The following is a 22,701-nucleotide window of genomic DNA, read 5'->3' as shown; positions in this document are numbered from 1 at the left end:
TTCGTCTACACATCTGCTTTTATCATGTCGCTAATGTTTACACATCCTTCAGCTTCTCGCTTATTTTTTGTTTATTTTTATCCGGGATATATACTAGCTGAACGTGTTTGTTGAGACCCATGATGTTTACATGAAGTGACGAGAGGTCAATCGTTTATATCAATAGCATTTTGAAAAACGAATAATCAGGTCTGTAGTTGAAATGACATATTATTTTCAGGGTGGTTGGCACGTACGAAATGAACCGAAACATTGTATGTTTTCATAACACAACACCTGAAGTACGTATAAAAGTTATGACATATTCATTTTGTGGGTGAATTCTGCCATTAGTTCTCAAGTTCTATTAACTTTCAACAAATTTATTTAATTTTTTTTATGGATTATCTTTGTTTATTTTAGTGTCGTTAGGAGTTTCATCCGGTAATCACGTACTTATCACATATCACTTAACTTTTTGAAACTGAAAAAGAAAAAAATATATAGTTGTTTTTTCCATTGCGTTACAATAAATCTATAATCACGGCTTTACTCTGTATGTATTTATCGCACTTAGATGTTTATTTATCTATTTCTTGTGTTTAAGAGCCATGTGAGAAGATGTACTGTGCCTACGGGGCCCATTGTCTTGTGGACGACCGAACCCACCAGGCCTACTGCCACTGTCGTGATGCTTGCAGTGAGATTTTCGCCCCTATTTGTGGAAGTGACGGTGTGACGTATATGAGCGATTGTGTTATGAGGATGGCGTCCTGTACCCAACAACGTACGATTTTCGTTAAACACCAAGGGCCTTGCGGTAAGCCTAATTCTTTATCATACACTTCTTCGAGTGAGAAGCGGTAAGTCTAACTAGTTCATTTCCATGCACTTCTTCGAGTGAGAAGTGGTAAGCCTATCTAGATTCTTTTCCATGCACTTCTTCGAGCAAGAAGTGGTAAGCCTAACTAGTTCTTTTCCATGCACTTTTTCGAGTGAGAAGTGGTAATCCTAACTAGATTCTTTTCCATGCACTTCTTCGAGCAAGAAGCGGTAAGCCTAACTAGTTCTTTTCCATGCACTTCGCCGAGTGAGAAGTGGTAAGTCTAACTAGATTCTTTTCCATGCACTTCTTCGAGTGAGAAGCGGTAAGCCTAACTAGTTCTTTTCCATGCACTTCGTCGAGTGAGAAGTGATAAGCCTAACTAGTTCTTTTCCATGCACTTCGCCGAGTGAGAAGTGGTAAGTCTAACTAGATTCTTTTCCATGCACTTCTTCGAGTGAGAAGCGGTAAGCCTAACTAGTTCTTTTCCATGCACTTCGTCGAGTGAGAAGTGATAAGCCTAACTAGTTCTTTTCCATGCACTTCGCCGAGTGAGAAGTGGTAAGCCTAACTAGTTCTTTTCCATGCACTTCTTCGAGTGAGAAGTGGTAAGCCTAACTAGTTCTTTTCCATGCACTTCTTCAAGTGAGAAGTGGTAAGCCTAACTAGTTCTTTTCCATGCACTTTGTCGAGTGAGAAGTGGTAAGCCTAACTAGTTCTTTTCCATGCACTTCTTCGAGTGAGAATATAAACACACTCTATTTTTCTTTTCTTTTTTTACATTTTATCGAAAATTATAGATAGAGACAAAAACTTCTTTGAATTCTCATTTCTTCTTGTTTAAAATTTAGAATTTTTTAACAATGAATTATATTTCAAATAATAAGAAACATCTCTCGTGCCGAACAACGTTTACTTTGGTTTAATACATTTTACTTAAATGTATATAAACTCGTTTACTGGTCTCTTTGGGTTGGGATGTTTGTTACTCGTTGACTATCTGCGCTAACCGACCATGATTTCAAAGCGACAGACTGTTGAAGGCAGTTAATCGAAAACACCCACATTCAACTCTTGGGCTACACTTTTACCAACGAAAAGTGGGATCGACTGTTACCTAATAATACCCCACTGTTGAAATGGCCATTATGTTCGGGCTTCGCACTTGAGATTCTAAGTTTGTTAATCGAATACCAAACCCACCGGGTTTAGTCGAGTCTGAAGAATCAGTTAAGATATTTTTTTAACTTATAACTTGTTTTTTTCTTTTTAACTAGTGAACTCAGCTATATCCGGTGGCACTTGAATTTTTTCTGTTATCTGGTAACTATAGAACTTGTTCTGTTATTTAGTAACTATTGAATATGTTCTGTTATTTAGTAACTATAGAACTTGTTCTGTTATTTAGTAACTATAGAACTTGTTCTGTTATTTAGTAACTATTGAACTTGTTCTGTTATTTAGTAACTATTGAACTTGTTCTGTTATTTAGTAACTATTGAACTTGTTCTGTTATTTAGTAACTATAGAACTTGTTCTGTTATTTAGTAACTATTGAACTTGTTCTGTTATTTAGTAACTATTGAACTTGTTATGTTATTTAGTAACTATTGAACTTGTTCTGTTATTTAGTAACTTCCGAATTCTACTATTCAACTTATTCTCTTCTATCTTAGTCTATTTCTGCTTTTTAGGCGAAATAATCACTGTATTATCAACACTGTATTATAATCACTGTATTACAAACACTGTATTATTATGTCTGTATTATAAACAGTTTATTAAAATCACTGTATTATAAACACTGTGGTATAATCTCTGTACTATAAACACTGTCTTGTAATCACTGTATTATTTACACTGTATTACGACCAATGTTATTAGTTATTATACATTTTCATCTATATATTAACCCACTAGTGTTCGTTTAGGAGCGTGATTAATTACAGAGAATTCTATCTCTTGTTCTGAAACATTAGACTTTCAGCGCGTATGTGTGGAGAGCTCTGTTAATGAGTCTCTTAATCTCTACGTTAATTAGGTGGTACGAGTCTGTAAGTAGCTACGTATGTACCGTAATATCTCTTGATAAAATATCAACAAAAGTTCCTCTCCCGAAAGCTAGAAAACCAAAAATGGATTGGTTTGTTAAACGATCAACCATGAAGTATAGTCACGTGCATGGTGGTGTTTTGGTCCTACAGAAAGTTGAATGAAGGTATTACAGAACACAAAGAACGTACAATAAGGACTTTAAAAAATCAAGTGAAAAACCTGTGGAAACTTTATTTCTCCTTTAAACCGAACTAGCTCGTGAAGGAAAATGTAACCATGGCAACAAATACTTCAAGAGTTTTAATTTGTAGGTAAAATAATTAGAGAAATTTAAATTACTTCTTTCTCGCTTTTCCACGTAACTACGTCACTGATATTTGTCATGTTTTCTTTTTCTACAAATTTGTTACTTTAAAAAAAAAGTCCAACAATGTCTTTTGTAATATTTAATTTAATTAATTTTAAGGTTTCTTCCTAAACAGAACAGAGACAGCTTTTCATTACTTACTAATGGACTTAATACTCGATAGTAGCTGAAGTGAGTGAAAAATTTCTTCACTTTTTGTATCGCCCTCTTGTGGTTATTTGTAACACTATATAGTAGAAGAAGTGTAATGTTTTGACACTGTATATTCCTTCTTCATTATGTCTCCCTCTTGTGGATACATATATAACTACAGTAAAGTGACTTCTGTGCAGTAATGCCTCTGTTCTTATCTCTTGGTTATCTCACTCTCTCAGAACAAACACACGTCTAGAAATGTTATCTGAAACCCCTTATAAAGATACCCCAAATAATGAATTGTCATGTCTATAACACTTTCCACACAAGTTCGTCAACAAGCGAAGGTCAATTTATCTACACTGCAAATTTCTATCGTATTCACATAAATAAAGTTATTTGTGTCACTTTGATACATTTATCTATATCCTCAAAAAGATAGATTAAGTTATGTCACTTTGTTACTTTTACGTACATTCTCATTACAATAAAGTTATTTATGTCACTTGTTACTTTCATCTATAACCTCAAATGAATAAAGCTATTTGTGTCACTTTGTTACTTTATGTCCTCAAAAGGATAAAGTTATTTATGTCTTTTTGTTACTTTTACCTACTTTCTCACTAGAATAAAGTTATATATGTCTTTTTGTTACTTTTACCTACCTTCTCACTAGAATAAAGTTATTTATGTTACTTTGTTCTTTTAACTACGTCCTCATCAGAATATAGTTCTGTCTCTTTCTTACGTTTATCCTCACTAGAATAATATTGTGCGTGTCACTTTGTTTTTTATTTACAATCAAAATAAGATATTTTATTCTTTCATCTCTTTCTCTTTAATATATACTTCTTTAAGAATAACACATTCACTCTTGCAGGTAGAATGCTATATGTGTGCCCTTGTTTTCACACGTGCGTCGACTTCCCATCACTGCCCCGAAACAAATACTTCCTCTCGAACAATGATACATATTGTTCAGATAGTTTATTGTGACAGTAATGTAGTTATTTCAATACATTTTCTGACGTACTGCAAAACTGGAATTGTTTTTGAAAGTTTCACATCACGTGGCAAATCCAAATATAGTTAGACAAAACAGTATGATTTTTCTGAACAAACACATTCTCTTTATATAAATACATGATTTGTAGAAAATACAGTTTTAAAACTTATTAAATTTCGGATTTCTTGGATATAGTTCTTACTAGAATATTATCAGCTCTAGGCCCGGCATGGTCAGGTGGTTAAGGCTCTTAATCTGAGGGTCAGCTCTAGGCCCGGCATGGCTAGGTGGTTAAGGCTCGAAATCTAAGGGTCAGCTCTAGCCCTGGCATGGTCAGGTGGTTAAGGCTCTTAATCTGAGGGTCAGCTCTAGGCCCGGCATGGCTAGGTGGTTAAGGCTCGAAATCTAAGGGTCAGCTCTAGGTCCGACATGGTCAGATGGTTTAAGGCTCGTAATCTGAGTGTCAGCTCTAGGCCCGACATGGCCAGGTGGTTAAGGCTCGTAATCTGAGTGTCAGCATTAGGCCCGGCATGACCAGTGGGTTAAGGCTCGTTCGTAATTTGAGGGTCAGCTCTAAGCCTAGCATGGTCAGGTGGTTAAGGCTCGTAATCTGAGGGTCAGCTCTAGGCCCGGCATGGCTAGGTGGTTAAGGCTCGTAATCTGAGTGTCAGCTCCAGGTCCGGCATGGCTTGGTGGTTAAGGCTCGTAATCTGAGGGTCAGCTCTAGGCCCGGCATGGCTTGGTGGTTAAGGTTCGTAATCTGAGAGTCAGCTTTATGCCCGGCATGGCCAGGTGGTTAAGGCTCGTAATCTGAGGGTCAGCTCTAGGCCCGGCATGGCCAGGTGGTTAAGGCTCGTAATCTGAGGGTCAGCTCTAGGCCCGGCATGGCCAGGTGGTTAAGGCTCGTAATCTGAGGGTCAGCTCTAGGCCCGGCATGGCTAGGTGGTCAAGGCTCGTAATCTGAGGGTCAGCTCTAGGCCCCAGCATGGCTAGGTGGTTAAGGCTCGTAATCTGAGGGTCAGCTCTAGGCCTGGCATGGCTAGGTGGTTAAGGCTCGTAATCTGAGTGTCAGCTCTAGGCCTAGCATGGCTAGGTGGTTAAGGCTCGTAATCTGAGGGTCAGCTCTAGGCCTGGCATGGCTAGGTGGTTAAGGCTCGTAATCTGAGTGTCAGCTCTAGGCCCGGCATGGCTAGGTGGTTAAGGCTCGTAATCTGAAGGTCAGCTCTAGGCCCGGCATGGCGATATGGTTAAGGCACTCGGTTCGTAATCTGAGGGTCGCCGATTCGAATTCCTGTTGCACCAAACATGTTCTCCCTTTCAGCCATGGGGGCGTTACAATGTGACAGTCATTCCCCCTATTTGTTGGTAAAAGAGTAGCCCAACAGTTGACGGTAATTGATGATGACTAGCCGCTAAATTAGGGACGGTTAGCGCAGATAACCCTTGCGTAGCCTTGTGCGAAATTCAAACCAGTTATGAGCTCTCTTGGTATAAATAATTACGTAATTATAATATTTTAACTCATGTATTCGTAAAGTTCTATAAAATGTAAATTAATATTTTAAGTTAGTTCTTAATAGTAGGAATTGAAAAGTATTCAAAACAATTCACGTGCCACTCTATGGAATTCATAAGCCAAAAACCTATTATTCAAAGTACTGGTTCCCATATATTATGTAAAAGAGTAACTCAAGAATTGGCGGTGGTGATGACTAGTTGCCTTCCCTCTAGTCTTACACTGCTAAATTAGAGACGGCTAGCGCAGATAGCCCTCGAGTAGCTTTTTGTAAAATTCAAAACAAACCAATATTTTTATGATAGATACTAATGGTTAGTGTCCCTCCAGTGGCACAGCGGTATTTTATGATAGATACTAATGGTTAGTGTCCCTCCAGTGGCACAGCGGTATTTTATGATAGATACTAATGGTTAGTGTCCCTCCAGTGGCACAACGGTATTTTATGATAGATACTAATGGTTAGTGTCCCTCCAGTGACACAGCGGTATTTTATGATAGATACTAATGGTTAGTGTCCCTCCAGTGACACAGCGGTATTTTATGATAGATACTAATGGTTAGTGTCCCTCCAGTGGCACAGCGGTATTTTATGATAGATACTAATGGTTAGTGTCCCTCCAGTGGCACAGCGGTATTTTATGATAGATACTAATAGTTAGTGTCCCTCCAGTGGCACAGCGCTATTTTATGATAGATACTAATGGTTAGTGTCCCTCCAGTGGCACAGCGGTATTTTATGATAGATACTAATGGTTAGTGTCCCTCCAGTGACACAGCGGTATTTTATGATAGATACTAATGGTTAGTGCCCCTCCAGTGACACAGCGGTTTTTATGATAGATACTAATGGTTAGTGTCCCTTCAGTGGCACAGCGGTATTTTATGATAGATACTAATGGTTAGTGTCCCTCCAGTGGCACAGCGGTATTTTATGATAGATACTAATGGTTAGTGTCCCTCCAGTGGCACAGCGGTATTTTATGATAGATACTAATGGCTAGTGCCCCTCCAGTGGCACAGCGGCATTTTATGATAGATACTAATGGTTAGTGTCCCTCCAGTTACACAGCGGCATTTTATGATAGATACTAATGGTTAGTGTCCCTCCAGTTACACAGCGGCATTTTATGATAGATACTAATGGTTAGTGTTCCTCCAGTGACACAGCGGTATTTTATGATAGATACTAATGGTTAGTGTCCCTCCAGTGACACAGCGGTATTTTATGATAGATACTAATGGTTAGTGTCCCTCCAGTGATACAGCGGCATTTTATGATAGATACTAATGGTTAGTGTCCCTCCAGTGGCACAGCGGTATTTTATGATAGATACTAATGGTTAGTGTCCCTCCAGTGGCACAGCGGTATTTTATGATAGATACTAATGGTTAGTGTCCCTCCAGTGACACAGCGGTATTTTATGATAGATACTAATGGTTAGTGTCCCACCAGTGGCACAGCGGTATTTTATGACAGATACTAATGGTTAGTGTCCTTCCAGTGACACAGCGGTATTTTATGACAGATACTAATGGTCAGTGTCCCTCCAGTGACACAGCGGTATTTTATGACAGATACTAATGGTTAGTGTCCCTCCAGTGACACAGCGGTATTTTATGATAGATACTAATGGTTAGTGTCCCTCCAGTGGCACAGCGGTATTTTATGATAGATACTAATGGTTAGTGTCCCTCCAGTGGCACAGCGGTATTTTATGATAGATGCTAATGGTTAGTGCCCCTCCAGTGACACAGCGGTATTTTATGATAGATACTAATGGTTAGTGTCCCTCCAGTGGCACAGCGGTATTTTATGATAGATACTAATGGTTATTATCCCTCCAGTGGCACAGCGGTATTTTATGATAGATTCTAATAGTTAGTGTCCCTCCAGTGGCACAGCGGTATTTTATGATAGATACTAATGGTTAGTGTCCCTCCAGTGACACAGCGGTATTTTATGATAGATACTAATGGTTAGTGTCCCTCCAGTGATACAGCGGCATTTTATGATAGATACTAATGGTTAGTGTCCCTCCAGTGGCACAGCGGTATTTTATGATAGATACTAATGGTTAGTGTCCTCCAGTGGCACAGCGGTATTTTATGACAGATACTAATGGTTAGTGTCCCTCCAGTGACACAGCGGTATTTTATGATAGATACTAATGGTTAGTGTCCCACCAGTGGCACAGCGGTATTTTATGACAGATACTAATGGTTAGTGTCCTTCCAGTGACACAGCGGTATTTTATGACAGATACTAATGGTCAGTGTCCCTCCAGTGACACAGCGGTATTTTATGACAGATACTAATGGTTAGTGTCCCTCCAGTGACACAGCGGTATTTTATGATAGATACTAATGGTTAGTGTCCTCCAGTGGCACAGCGGTATTTTATGATAGATACTAATGGTTAGTGTCCTCCAGTGGCACAGCGGTATTTTATGATAGATGCTAATGGTTAGTGCCCTCCAGTGACACAGCGGTATTTTATGATAGATACTAATGGTTAGTGTCCTCCAGTGGCACAGCGGTATTTTTATGATAGATACTAATGGTTATTATCCCTCCAGTGGCACAGCGGTATTTTATGATAGATTCTAATAGTTAGTGTCCTCCAGTGGCACAGCGGTATTTTATGATAGATACTAATGGTTAGTGCCCTCCAGTGGCACAGCGGTATTTTATGATAGATACTAATGGTTAGTGTCCCTCCAGTGGCACAGCGGTATTTTATGATAGATACTAATGGTTAGTGTCCCTCCAGTTACACAGCGGCATTTTATGATAGATACTAATGGTTAGTGTTCCTCCAGTTACACAGCGGCATTTTATGATAGATACTAATGGTTAGTGTCCCTCCAGTGGCACAGCGGTATTTTATGATAGATACTAATGGTTGGTGCCCTCCAGTGGCACAGCGGTATTTGATGATAGATACTAATGGTTAGTGCCCCTCCAGTGGCACAGCAGTATTTCTTCAGACTCACAACGCTATGAACTGGATTTCTGTACCCGTGGTGAGCTGAGCACAGATAGTCTACTGTGTAGTTTCATGCGTTATTTCAAACAAACCTAATGTTTTAGGTCTTATATCTCCCCCTTGTATCGAATATTGTAGTTTAACCTTTAAAACAAACAAGTGATGACCTAAATAAAAATAGAAAATAGTTTAGTTTTGTTTTCTGGTCACAATATTCTAATTCCGTCTTAAGAACTTCAGTCAGCTTCATTTTTAAATAATTTTTTTATCATATTCTTAGGATACTTAACACACTTGATTTAAAATTTTCGATGCCTTGTTAAATAAACTTTAAGCCTGTGGGAAAACGTTTCTCTTGATCACAATTTGCTGTTCGTTTCATAGTGGTAAATCTTTTTCTCTAAGGTTATATGGTTATATATAAGGTTATATATATTGGTTACGTTTCAAGTTATATGTGTATATTGGTTACTTGTTTACGTTTCAAGTTATATGTGTGTATTGGTTACGTTTCAAGTTATGTGTGTGTATTGGTTACGTTTCAAGTTATATGTGTGTATTGGTTACGTTTCAAGTTATGTGTGTATTGGTTACGTTTCAAGTTATGTGTATGTATTGGTTACGTTTCAAGTTATGTGTGTATTGGTTACGTTTCAAGTTATGTGTATGTATTGGTTACGTTTCAAGTTATGTGTGTATTGGTTACGTTTCAAGTTATGTGTTTGTATTGGTTACGTTTCAAGTTATGTGTGTGTTGGTTACGTTTCAAGTTATATGTGTGTGTTGGTTATGTTTCAAGTTATATGTGTGTTTTAGTTACGTTTCAAGTTATATGTGTGTGTTGGTTACGTTTCAGGTTATATGTGTGTATTGGTTACGTTTCAGGTTATATGTGTGTGTTGGTTACGTTTCAAGTTATATGTGTGTGTTGGTTACGTTTCAGGTTATATGTGTGTATTGGTTACGTTTCAAGTTATATGTGTGTGTGTTGGTTACATTTCAAGTTATGTGTGTGTGTTGGTTACATTTCAAGTTATATGTGTGTTTTGGTTACGTTTTAAGTTATATGTGTGTATTGGTTACTTTTCAAGTTATGTGTGTGTGTTGGTTACGTTTCCAGTATATGTGTGTATTGGTTACGTTTCAAGTTATATGTGTGTATTGGTTACGTTTCAGGTTATGTGTGTGTGTTGGTTACATTTCAAGTTATATGTGTGTTTTGGTTGCGTTTTAAGTTATATGTGTGTATTGGTTACTTTTCAAGTTATGTGTGTGTGTTGGTTACGTTTCCAGTATATGTGTGTATTGGTTACGTTTCAAGTTATATGTGTGTATTGGTTACTTTTCAAGTTATGTGTGTGTGTTGGTTACGTTTCCAGTATATGTGTGTATTGGTTACGTTTCAAGTTATATGTGTGTTTTGGTTACGTTTCAAGTTATATGTGTGTATTGGTTACGTTTCAAGTTATATATGTGTATTGGTTACGTTTCAAGTTATATGTGTGTTTTGGTTACGTTTCAAGTTATGTGTGTGTATTGGTTACGTTTCAAGTTATGTGTGTTTTGGTTACGTTTCAAGTTATATGTGTGTATTGGTTACGTTTCAAGTTATATGTGTGTATTGGTTACGTTTCAAGTTGGTAGAAGTTAACTCATCTGAGAAACAGGTGTCCTGGTCTTTTTTATTCTCGCCACACCATGAGAGTTCGTTGTTGATGTGAGGACTTTGACCGCACCAATAACTTCCTTGCTAATCACGAAGAACTAACGTAATGATCTGCCTTAACTGAGAACGAGCATTTCGAAGCACGTGTTGTACTGTATGCACGTGCTTAGTACACGTGTCTAGAATTTCCTATTATTCTTCCTCCTTCAGCTCGTGAACAAAAAGAATTGTTGGCAAAGAAAAACTGCCATGCAGGTTTCTCTAGAAATTCCAACATGTATTTTTAGTGTATAATCAGTTTAAGAGACTAGAAATCCATAATATATTTATTTCTATACTATCTATTTAAGATACAACAACTGCATAATACATTTGTATCTCAAAACGGCTGGTATGGATATTAACACCTTTATTAATAAACAGAGAACAACATTTTGACTTTCCTAGGTCATCTCCAGATCACGTTATCTTTGTTAACCAGAACATGACCTAGGAAGGTCGAAACGTTGTTCCCTGCTTGTCAATAAAAGTGTTAATATCCATACCAGCCGTTCTGAGATACATTTCTATTTTATGTGGGTTTTTTGTCATCAAAAATCCATTTTATATTTCTTCCTGTATTATCTATTTAAGATACTGGAAATCCATCATATATTGCTTCCTATAGTAACTAATTAAGAGACTAAAAATCTATTATATATTTCTTCCTGTAGTATATAATTAAGAGACTAGAAATCCATAATACCTTTCTCCCTGTCGTATGTATTTAGATACTAGAAATCCATAATACCTTTCTCCCTGTCGTATCTATTTAGATACTAGAAATCTATAATATATTTTTCCTTTAATATTTATTTAAGATGCTAGAAAACCGTAATCTATTTTTCCTATAGTATCTATTCAATAGACTAGAAATCCGTAATATATTTATTTCTGTAAGCTTTGTTTAACAGACTAACAATCCGTTATGTATTTCTTCGTGTAGGATATTTTTATGAGACTCAAATTCCATGAATACTCTGTGTTAATTGCATTAGCCACAGAGGAAGAACAAACCTCCCACAGGTGTTTATAGAAATGATGATCTAAAAACGTTTAGTGATGAGTTTCTTTTTTCTGTTTTATTACTGTGTGTGGTACTATACAGCTATTAAAGTAGCTTATAATATTATAATTATCTAATGAATTTCAGTTGAGTTGTGGATGTTCGTTCAACACGATTAAGTAAGTGGATTCAGAACAGTAATATATTAAAAGTACTCTTTATTGTTGGAATTATGGCGTAATTTGTTTCTAAAGTGTTTGTTTTTGTATATTTATTGTTTATATATTTTTTTTATATAAAACAGTACACCACTTGATCCTGGAAATCGACTGCAGTGTAGTTTGTATGTAAAAAACAAGCTACATCATTAGATATCCATGAGGTATTACAATGCACAAAACTGATTCATTGGATATCATAAACTATAACAGTGCACAAAGCCACGCCATTGGTTACTCATAAACTATTACAATGCACAAAACTGATTCATTGGATATCATAAACTATAACAGTGCACAAAGCCACGCCATTGGTTACTCATAAACTATTACAATGCACAAAACTGATTCATTGGATATCATAAACTATAACAGTGCACAAAGCCACGCCATTGGTTACTCATAAACTATTACAATGCACAAAACTGATTCATTGGATATCATAAACTATAACAGTGCACAAAGCCACGCCATTGGTTACTCATAAACTATTACAATGCACAAAACTATGTCACTGGATATTCATAATAAAATATAAAACATCATTAATTTGCATCTCACAACGTAGTTGGGTCATACAATAAGCAACTCGTTCTTACAGTTAATACAGCCTAGTTTAAATTTCCCTTACCATATTTAATAAGCACATCTCGTTAGTTTCAACAGCAGCTTTAAAAATAGATTTTTCTTCTTAGTTACCAGCTTTCTTAACATACTACCTTAAAATTACACCTTTTATCAGGTGGAAACAATAACGAATTTTCAGAAAACGTATTTGGTCTTGTCAGCTTTTTGTAAAAATTAACAATTTATCTCAACAAAATTGGGTGATTATTTGTAACGTAACATAATATTACGGTTTAGAGCTTCTAATTTCACCAAAAATTTATTTATAACACATTTCGAAATAAAAATAATGATTAAACTACCTTGTTGTTTATCACGTATCCCTGTCGGAACTGTAGATGTCGCCACGTGTTTCTAATATTCTTGAAGCTTCTACCATCTAAATTCCATTTGTTTTCTTATTCCCCCCCCCCTTGTGTTTGGTCTTCGTCTGTTTGTGCTTTATTCAACTCTTACTACCACTATATGTTTATCCACTGAGGAGCCCCTCGTGATGTCTTTAAATAGTCTTCTCTTGCACCCTGTTGTTTCTAACACCTAGTTATTCATCTCTTCTATTGACTCTCGGTATCCTCATTGATGTTCTATAATCTAAAGGTTCAAAGTTTTCATATCTTTTTTTTTTCTCACCAGTCAACCAGTGGTTAGTTTACGATCTTACAATACTACAACCCGAGGATCGATTTCCAGCGGTGAACACATCAGATAATCCAAATCGGTTTTGTTCTAAAAACAAACCATAACGTACGACTTTCGTAATCGTAAGTAGCTGGTCAGTGAGAGGATAGTTAATCTCAGTATGTAAGTAAACGAAACTTTAACAACCTTGTAAAGTCAAATATTTACACAGTCATCATCTTAACCACTGTTAACAGTCATCGTCTTGGCCATTGTAAAGTCATTATTTTGACTGTTGTTGGTTAGCAGTAATCATCATGATCATTGTTAACAGTCATCATCTTGACCATTGTAAAGTCATTATCTTGACTGTTGTTGGTTAGCAGTAATCATCATGATCGTTGTTAACAGTCATCATCTTGACCATTGTAAAGTCATTATCTTGACTATTGTTGGTTAATCATCTTGGCTATTGTTGGTTAACAGTTATTATCTTAACCACCGTTGGTTAACAGCCATCATCTTAATCAGTATAACAGTCACTACCTCGGCAGAACAAACTCATTTTTCAGTAATGATGGCTTCTAAATAAATTATTATTCTACGTTCACCTCTGTGTTTTCTGTTTTCATTAACATAGCCTATGTTTATTTACATCCAACACTTTCATTAGTCAGAAGTTTACTTTTCTCAAAAGTCAGAATTATGTCATTCATTCACGTAATGCATCATTATACCTTCTACATTAAATTTATGTTATCACAAGTCAGAATTATGTCATCCACGTGCATTATGATATCTTCTACATTCATGTGAAAACTTAACACCTTATCTCCAGTCCCCATTTCACACCAATTATCTATCCCAGTTTTTTACAGCTATCTCCTGCTTCCCGCACAACTTGCTAGTAGCATATTTCATATTACATCAACTGGTGTTATACACAGCCAAACTCTTTGGTATAATCTATGGTACAGCCATATTTTATATTCTCTACACTTTTCTACAGCCAGACAGTAAACAGTACGTTCACTCTTCTTAACTTGAAAACATCTTGATATTTCATTAAATCTTCCTTCATTTCATTTATTCCATCTTTTCATCTTTAATTTCATTTTCCTTCTTTTCATATTTAATCTCATTAGTCTTTCTTTTCATCTTTAATCTCATTAGTCTTTCTGTTCATCTTTAATCTCATTAGTCCTTCTTTCCATCTTTAATCTCATTAGTCCTTCTTTTCATACTTAATCTCATTAGTCCTTCTTTTCATCTTTAAACTCATTAGTCCTTCTCTCCATCTTTAATCTCATTAGTCCTTCTTTTTCATTTTTAATGTCATTAGTCCTTCTTTTCATATTTAATCTCATCAGTCCTTCTTTTTATCTTTAATCTCATCAGTCCTTCTTTTTATCTTTAATCTCATTAGTCCTCCTTTTTATCTTTAATCTAATTAGTCCTTTTTCATCTTTAACTTCATTAGTCCTTCTTTTCATATTTAATATCATTAGTCCTTCTTTTCATCTTTAATGTCATTAGTCCTTTTTCCATCTTTAATCTCATTAGTCCTTCTTTTCATCTTTAATGTCATTAGTCCTTCTTTCCATCTTTAATCTCATAAGTCCTTCTTTTCATTTTTAATGTCATTAGTCCTTCTTTTCATATTTAATCTCATTAGTCCTTCTTTTCATATTTAATCTCATCAGTCCTTCTTTTTATCTTTAAGCTCATTAGTCCTCCTTTTTATCTTTAATCTCATTAGTCCTTTTTTCATCTTTAACTTCATTAGTCCTTCTTTTCATTTTTAATTTTAATAAGATTTTACTTGCCTGAAAAATGAAGCTACAATCATCAAGCCTTGGCATGGCGACGTGGTTAAGGCGTGCGACTCGTAATCTGAGGGTCGCGGGTTCGCATCCCCGTCGCACCAAACATGCTCGCCTTTCCAGCCGTGGGGGCGTTATATGTTACGATCAATCCCACTATTCGTTGGTAAAAGAGTAGTCCAAGAGTTGGCGGTGGGTGGTGATGACTAGCTGCCTTCCCTCTAGTCTTACACTGCTAAATTAGGGACGGCTATCGCAGATAGTCCTCGAGTAACTTTGCGCAAAATTCAAAAACAAAACAAACAAAAAAACACTCATCATATAATTAATTATTCTGGATTTTTAAATATTCCTTTTTAATGCCTTCTGCTTCCAGTTTTCAGGCCATCCGTTTGCTTCTCTTATTGTGTTTATAACTTATATCAATCTTTATTTATCTTTAAATTACTCACCTGGTATCTCGTTAACTTTCCAGTTGTTCAGTTTTTTCACTTGTCTTTTCCACTTTTTGCAGTAGTGACGTTGGCTCTGTCTACACCCAGATGTCGCTGTAATTCATTCTGTTCATTAACTCTTCTGTTTCTGTGCCTGAGGATTTATTTGAAAACCCTCACGGTATTCTTTCCATCTCCTACTTAATTCATCCATCCTCTATCATTATACTCTCATATATATTTTTATGATGTTCAATCCTGTATTAAAATATTATTGGGTTATTATTTAGCAATTGACGACAATGTATTTGAACTTAGCTTTGGAGATTCCGAATTTGGAGGAAATTGGATAAAACGTTAAATATATTGTTCTGTTTCATTAGTTGGCTTATTACGTTTCTGGAAGTTCCCGATTTTACAGAAAACTTTTAACACATGAGACCAATCATTTGAAATTTGGGAAAAACACAGTTAATTGTAAATATTCTGTTATACTTCTGAAATATGTACTCAGAGTTTTATTAGTACCACGTAAAATATGTATAAATTCACATAACAGTTTGGTACTCTCAAATATAAAACCTTGAAACCCCTAAATGATCTTTTATTGGTCAATAACTGAACCGACACAGAAGAACCATTACAAGACTTGAACCATTACAACATTTGAACCATTACAACACTTGAACCACTGCAACACTTGAACCATTACAGTACTTGAACCATTACAACACTTGAACCATTACAATACTTGAACCACTGCAACACTTGAACCATTACAATACTTGAACCATTACAATACTTGAACCACTGCAACACTTGAACCATTACAACACTTGAACCATTACAATACTTGAACCACTGCAACACTTGAACCATTACAACACTTGAACCACTGCAACACTTGGACCATTACAACAGTCGAAACATTACAATACTTGAACCATTAGAACATTTTAACCACTATAACACCTGACCCATTACAACACTTCCAAAAGATACCAATCTTCAATCCTCAAACACCTGACCCATTACAACACTTCCAAAAGATACCAATCTTCAATCCTCAAACACCTGACCCATTACAACACTTCCAAAAAATACCAATCTTCAATCCTCAAACACCTGACCCATTACAACTCTTACAAAAGATACCAATCTTCAATCCTCAAACACCTGACCCATTACAACACTTCCAAAAAATACCAATCTTCAATCCTCAAACACCTGACCCATTATAACACTTCCAAAAGATACCAATCTTCAATCCTCAAACGTACAGGTTGAACGTGGAAGTTCTACTTTTTTGCTATTTTTTTCATGACTTCCTTGCTTGCCAGAATTCCGAGATTTAGAACTCTAACCCTGACGATAATTGTAAAATCCGTCGTTTAGAATCATCGGTTTGTTACTAGTACTATTTATAAATGCTCTATCGTACTGAAAAATGACTATTTACAGCTGTTGTAATGCTTCAAAGTTTGTTCTAATATACAGCAGTAAACGTTTAGTCTAAGGATGTAAAATATGGATTCTACAACAAATACAGTCTTTGTCAATTTACAATAAAATTTCGAGACAGAAATATAAATACATTTTTAGAAAATCTACAAATGACATCGAAGATATATCTGAGCAACCAGTTCAGAGATCCGTAATGTGCGGACGTAATATTCCGTAATTTCAAACTATTAATTAAAATGAAGAAAACCTGTGAACACCACTTGCCAAAGGTTAAATGTCATTTTTACGACGTCCTTACAACTAAAAGTGCATAGCATGCTCGCATCTCCAATCTTGGGACCTTCTGATCCACAGCCCAGAACTTAAACCACCAACGTGAAACTTAAACAATCAGCCATTAAAACCTTGCTTTATATTAATTCACGTTGTAGACACACCCGCCCCAGAACGAGGTATTTCTTCATGTGGCACATCTATTGGAAACTGTAAACGAAGTCTTCATGGTCACTGGAAGACTTAGATGGAATAAAACCTCAGTTTTAAGAGAGTAGTTAGACATATTTATTGACATTTTGTAGATACACCAAGCAAAATATGTCATTTAACATATGTGAATGACAATAACCTGCAGACACAATGTTTGATAGTTTTGTAGATTTAATTTTCTTTTCCTTAACAATTTGAACAAGTAGTTAATTCTTGAATAATTATGACTATTATTAAGTCGCTAGTAATTATAACAGAAATAATAGTTAATAATATGAGTAATTATAGTGTACCTCGGGCCCCCCGCTAGTACAGCGGTATGTCTCCGGATTTACAACGCTAAAATCAGGGGTTCGATTCCCCTCGGTGGGCTGAGCAGATAGCCCACTGTGGCTTTGCTATAAGAAAAACACAAAACAGTGTACCTCAATAACCACATCAGATCGTCCAATGTTGTTTCGTTCTAAAGTGAACGTAGTATGAAACTGTTAACAATGCTAGCAGAATTAATAAATATAACTTGAATATAATAATCCACCTCATGAATATCGTTAATACGGTCATTGAAAAATCAATAACATGTTTAGGTTAAAGAAAATCATTAACGTATGAAATATTATTTACTAAATCTGATCCCTTTCTATGGTGGATTCCGTGACAAGTTGCTCCGGGGCTAATCTGTACTGCAGCTTCCCAACTTTCAAGTGACAGACTAGAAGAAAGGCGACCAGTTAACATCATCTACCGTCTTTTCTAGTGGGCTAATCTGGTCAGATCGAATAATGAAATTTGATCGTCTTTTGTTGTAGTGTTTTACCCACAGTCCCCAAACGTAACGGTCAAATTCCACTTTTCTATTAGAGCAGCTCAAACACATTGGCGGGCGCTCTTTACTGGGTGCTTTCGGGTGGGCGCTCTTTACTGGGTGCTTTCGCCCTGGTCGATTAGCTTCCTTTACAGGCGATCAGCACAGACAGACCATATTTAAATAGTCGAAACAAACTGACTAACCATCTCAATGAATTTGCGTTAGGCTTAGCTCATGTAAGACATTATTAGAACTTGCATAAATAATCTGAAATCTGTATTTAACTTGTAAACTACAGGTGTAGATACAACTAAAAGACAGAATAACACTGTTCAACCTATTACAAGAGATATAACTAAGAGACAGGATAACACTGTTCAACCTATTACAAGAGATATAACTAAGAGACAGGATAACACTGTTCAACCTATTACAACAGATATAACTAAGAGACAGAATAACACTGTTCAACCTATTACAACAGATATAACTAAGAGACAGGATAACACTGTTCAACCTATTACAACAGATATAACTAAGAGACAGGATAACATTGTTCAACCTATTACAAGAGATATAACTAAGAGACAGGATAACACTGTTCTACCTATTACAAGAGATATAACTAAGAGACAGAATAACACTGTTCAACCTATTACAAGAGATATAACTAAGAGACAGGATAACACTGTTCAACCTATTACAAGAGATATAACTAAGAGACAGAATAACACTGTTCAACCTATTACAAGAGATATAACTAAGAGACAGGATAACACTGTTCAACCTAGTACAAGAGATATAACTAAGAGACAGAATAACACTGTTCAACCTATTACAAGAGATATAACTAAGAGACAGAATAACACTGTTCAACCTTTTACAAGAGATATAACTAAGAGACAGGATAACACTGTTCAACCTATTACAAGAGATATAACTAAGAGACAGGATAACACTGTTCAACCTATTACAAGAGATATAACAAAGAGACAGAATAACACTGTTCAACCTATTACAAGAGATATAACTAAGAGACAGGATAACACTGTTGAAACGGTTGCAAAAGATTTAAGAGAGAGACAGGATATTATTCTTGATGACAAGAAACTCACTTGAAGTAAAAATGTATCTCAGAACGCTGGTATTAACACTTTTATTGATTTAATAGAAACCGATGCTTCGACCTTCCTAAATCATCTTCAGGTTAAGAATGTGACCGGTGCCGGACACATGTCTTAGGGACGAGAGTATAAACGGTTAAGGAATTGTAGGGGGTGTTGCAGTTAGACGCCACGTTATTAATTAGTATAGGTATAAAGGTGTTCTTTTATATTAGGTATAAAGGTGTTCTTTTATATTGGTTTAATTTTGGTTTTAGTTGCTGTATAAGTTGGGCTACTTTGATTTTGCGTTTGTTTATATTTCCCTACTTAATATCTGGGTGTTTTCTATGGTTATGTTGTGTTTATTTGATATCCAGTGTTCAAAAACATGTGAAGGTGTTTATTGTGTTCTTTGAATCTTGTTTCTCCAATATAGAAGTAGTGACAGTTATCACATTGTATTTTATAAATAATGTTGGTGTTGTGTTTGTCAATGTAGTTTTTACAAGGTATAGACCTCAGTTTTGTACATGGTTTTGTCACAGAAAAGAAATATAAAAACCTCACACAAAAAGATATTAATTTTATAAATAACTTAAAACAAGACAACAACATCAAAATTCTAAGAGCAGATAAAGGCAATGCTATAGTTATAATGAACATAAATGAATAATTCAAAAAATAATTAACATTCTATCAGATACAAACAAATTTAAACAAGTACAGACAAGTCCAACAAAACCACATGAAAACCAATTAAACAAAACAATACTACAAATATAATCTGAGAAAACATTTATTCTTATCTAAGAAAGACCAACTTGCACATACCACAATTATACGACACCTCCAAACCTCACAAACTTAACTGTCCTCAATGTCGACCTATGAATCGTTTGACTACAACCTCAGTAAATATATAGTGTGGACATTTTCTAAATATGTAACATCAGCTGTCTCCTTTTTCAAAGACTATTTTAACTTTAAATATATTCTTAATCAATTAAATCATAAAGCTTTAATGGCCAGCTTGATGTAATCTTCCTCTTCACAGAAGTCCCAACAACTAAAACCCACAAGACAGCTTTAGAACTTTACATCCAAGACCCCAACCCATCGATACACATTCCCAGCAACCAATCTGACACCCTCATAGAATTCACTACTTCATAAACTACAAACAAATAAATCACTTAAGTGTGAGCAATCCCATGTCATCAGTTCTAGCCAACATTTTTATACACCCACCACTATACTAGTACAGGTATGTTGATGACACAGTTTCTGGATTCACGTCTACAGAACACACACTTAGGTTTTTCAATCACGTTAACTCTATACATCCCAACATTAAGTTCACCTGTAAACAGGAAAATGTAACTAAACAGTATTTCTCAACCTCAAGATCACTAGAACTGATACACAATTCAAAACAGGAATCTATAGAAAAATCACCCATACTGGACTATACATTCCCTGGGACTCAGCTCATGAAACAAAACAAAGACTCAACATATTAAAAAAACAAACACAGTCACAAAACTATGTTCACCAGATAAAATAAACATAAAATGAATGATGAAATAAACAAAATAAAACAACACTTCATCAACATAAACAGATTTCCCCAAAAAACGGTGGAAAAAATTATATACACATCTAGATCAACAACAAACAAAATCCCAAGATACAACAAACTACAAAACCTAACACTGCTGCATACCATATGTTCCTGATATCAGCAAATAAATAACCAACATTTGGAAAAAAAAAACTTAACAAAACACAACATTCCAGCAAACACCAAATTTATTCAAAAACCAGGTACAAAACTAAAGTCCATACTATGTAAAAACTACACTGACAAACACAACACCAACATTATTTATAAAATACAATACAACAACAGCCATGACTTTTGTATTGGAGAAATAAGCAGAAAAACGGAAATCAGATTCAAAGAACACAATAAACACTTTCACACGTTTCTAAACACTGCAAATCAAATAAAAACAACATAACCATAGAAAACACCCAGATTAAGTAGGAAATATAAACAAACGCAAAATCAAAGAAGCCCAACTTATACAGCAACTAAAACCAAAATTAAACTAATACAAAGGAACATCTTTATACCTATATTAATTAACAACCTAACATCCACCTGCAATGCCCCCTACAATCCCGTAACCGTTTATACTCTCGTCCCTAAGACGTATCCGTCAACGGTCACATTCAAACTCTCTTTCTTAACCAGAAGATGACATAGGAAGGTCGAAATGTTGTTCTCTCCTTATCAATAAAAGTGTTAATACCCATACCAGCCGTTCTAAGATATAGTATATCATTGTTTAAACAATACTTATCTTTCCCTGTGTTTATTCTTTACCTTGGTCAATACTGTACGGTGTTAAGTGTGGGTTATCTGTGTATATCTTTTACTTTGGTCAGTTATATATGTTGTTGTCTGGATTATCTGTGTTTATCTTTTACTTCTGGCCACTACTATATGGTGTTGATTGTAGATTATCTGTGTTTATCTTTTACTTTGGTCAGTACTGTATGGTGTTGTCTAGATTATCTGTGTTTATCTTTTACTAATAGCCACTACTGTATGGTGTTGACTGTAGATTATCTATGTTTATCTTTTATTTCTGGCTACTACTGTATGGTGTTGAGTGTAAATTATCTATGTTTATCTTTTACATTGGTCAGTACTGTATGATATTATCTAGATTATCTATGTTTATCTTTTACTTTGCTCACTACAGTATGGTGTTGACTGTAGATTATCTGTGTTTATCTTTTACTTTGGTCAGTACTGTATGGTGTTGACTGTAGATTATCTATGTTTATCTTTTACAATGGTCAGTACTGTATGGTGTTATCTAGATTATCTATGTTTATCTTTTACTTTGCTCAGTACAGTATGGTGTTGTCTAGATTATCTGTGTTTACCTTTTACTAATAGCCACTACTGTATGGTGTTGACTGTAGATTATCTGTGTTTATCTTTTACTTTGGTCAGTACTGTATAGTGTTGACTGTAGATTATCTGTGTTTATCTTTTACTTTGGTCAGTACTGTATGGTGTTGACTGTAGATTATCTATGTTTATCTTTTACTTTGGTCAGTATTGTATGGTGTTGACTGTAGATTATCTGTGTTTATCTTTTACTTTGGTCAGTACTGTATGGTGTTGACTGTAGATTATCTGTGTTTATCTTTTACTTTGGTCAGTATTGTATGGTGTTGACTGTAGATTATCTGTGTTTATCTTTTACTTTGGTCAGTACTGTATGGTGTTGTCTAGATTTTCTGTGTTTATCTTTTACTAATAGCCACTACTGTGTGATGGTGAGGTTATCTCATGTGACCTACTCGTCTATCCATATAAGTTTGAAATGCTTTGGAAGTTTATACTTTTATACATGGTCAATATTCACGTGAACCTTTTTAACCAGCTGGTTACAATAAACCATGTTTTCTGCTCCAACATGTCGTACTTCTACAAACCTAAATATTACCATAAAACC

This window comes from Tachypleus tridentatus, chromosome 7, assembly GCF_004210375.1.
Source record: "Tachypleus tridentatus isolate NWPU-2018 chromosome 7, ASM421037v1, whole genome shotgun sequence".
NCBI lineage: Eukaryota > Metazoa > Arthropoda > Merostomata > Xiphosura > Limulidae > Tachypleus > Tachypleus tridentatus.
This window is presented reverse-complemented; position numbering follows the sequence as displayed.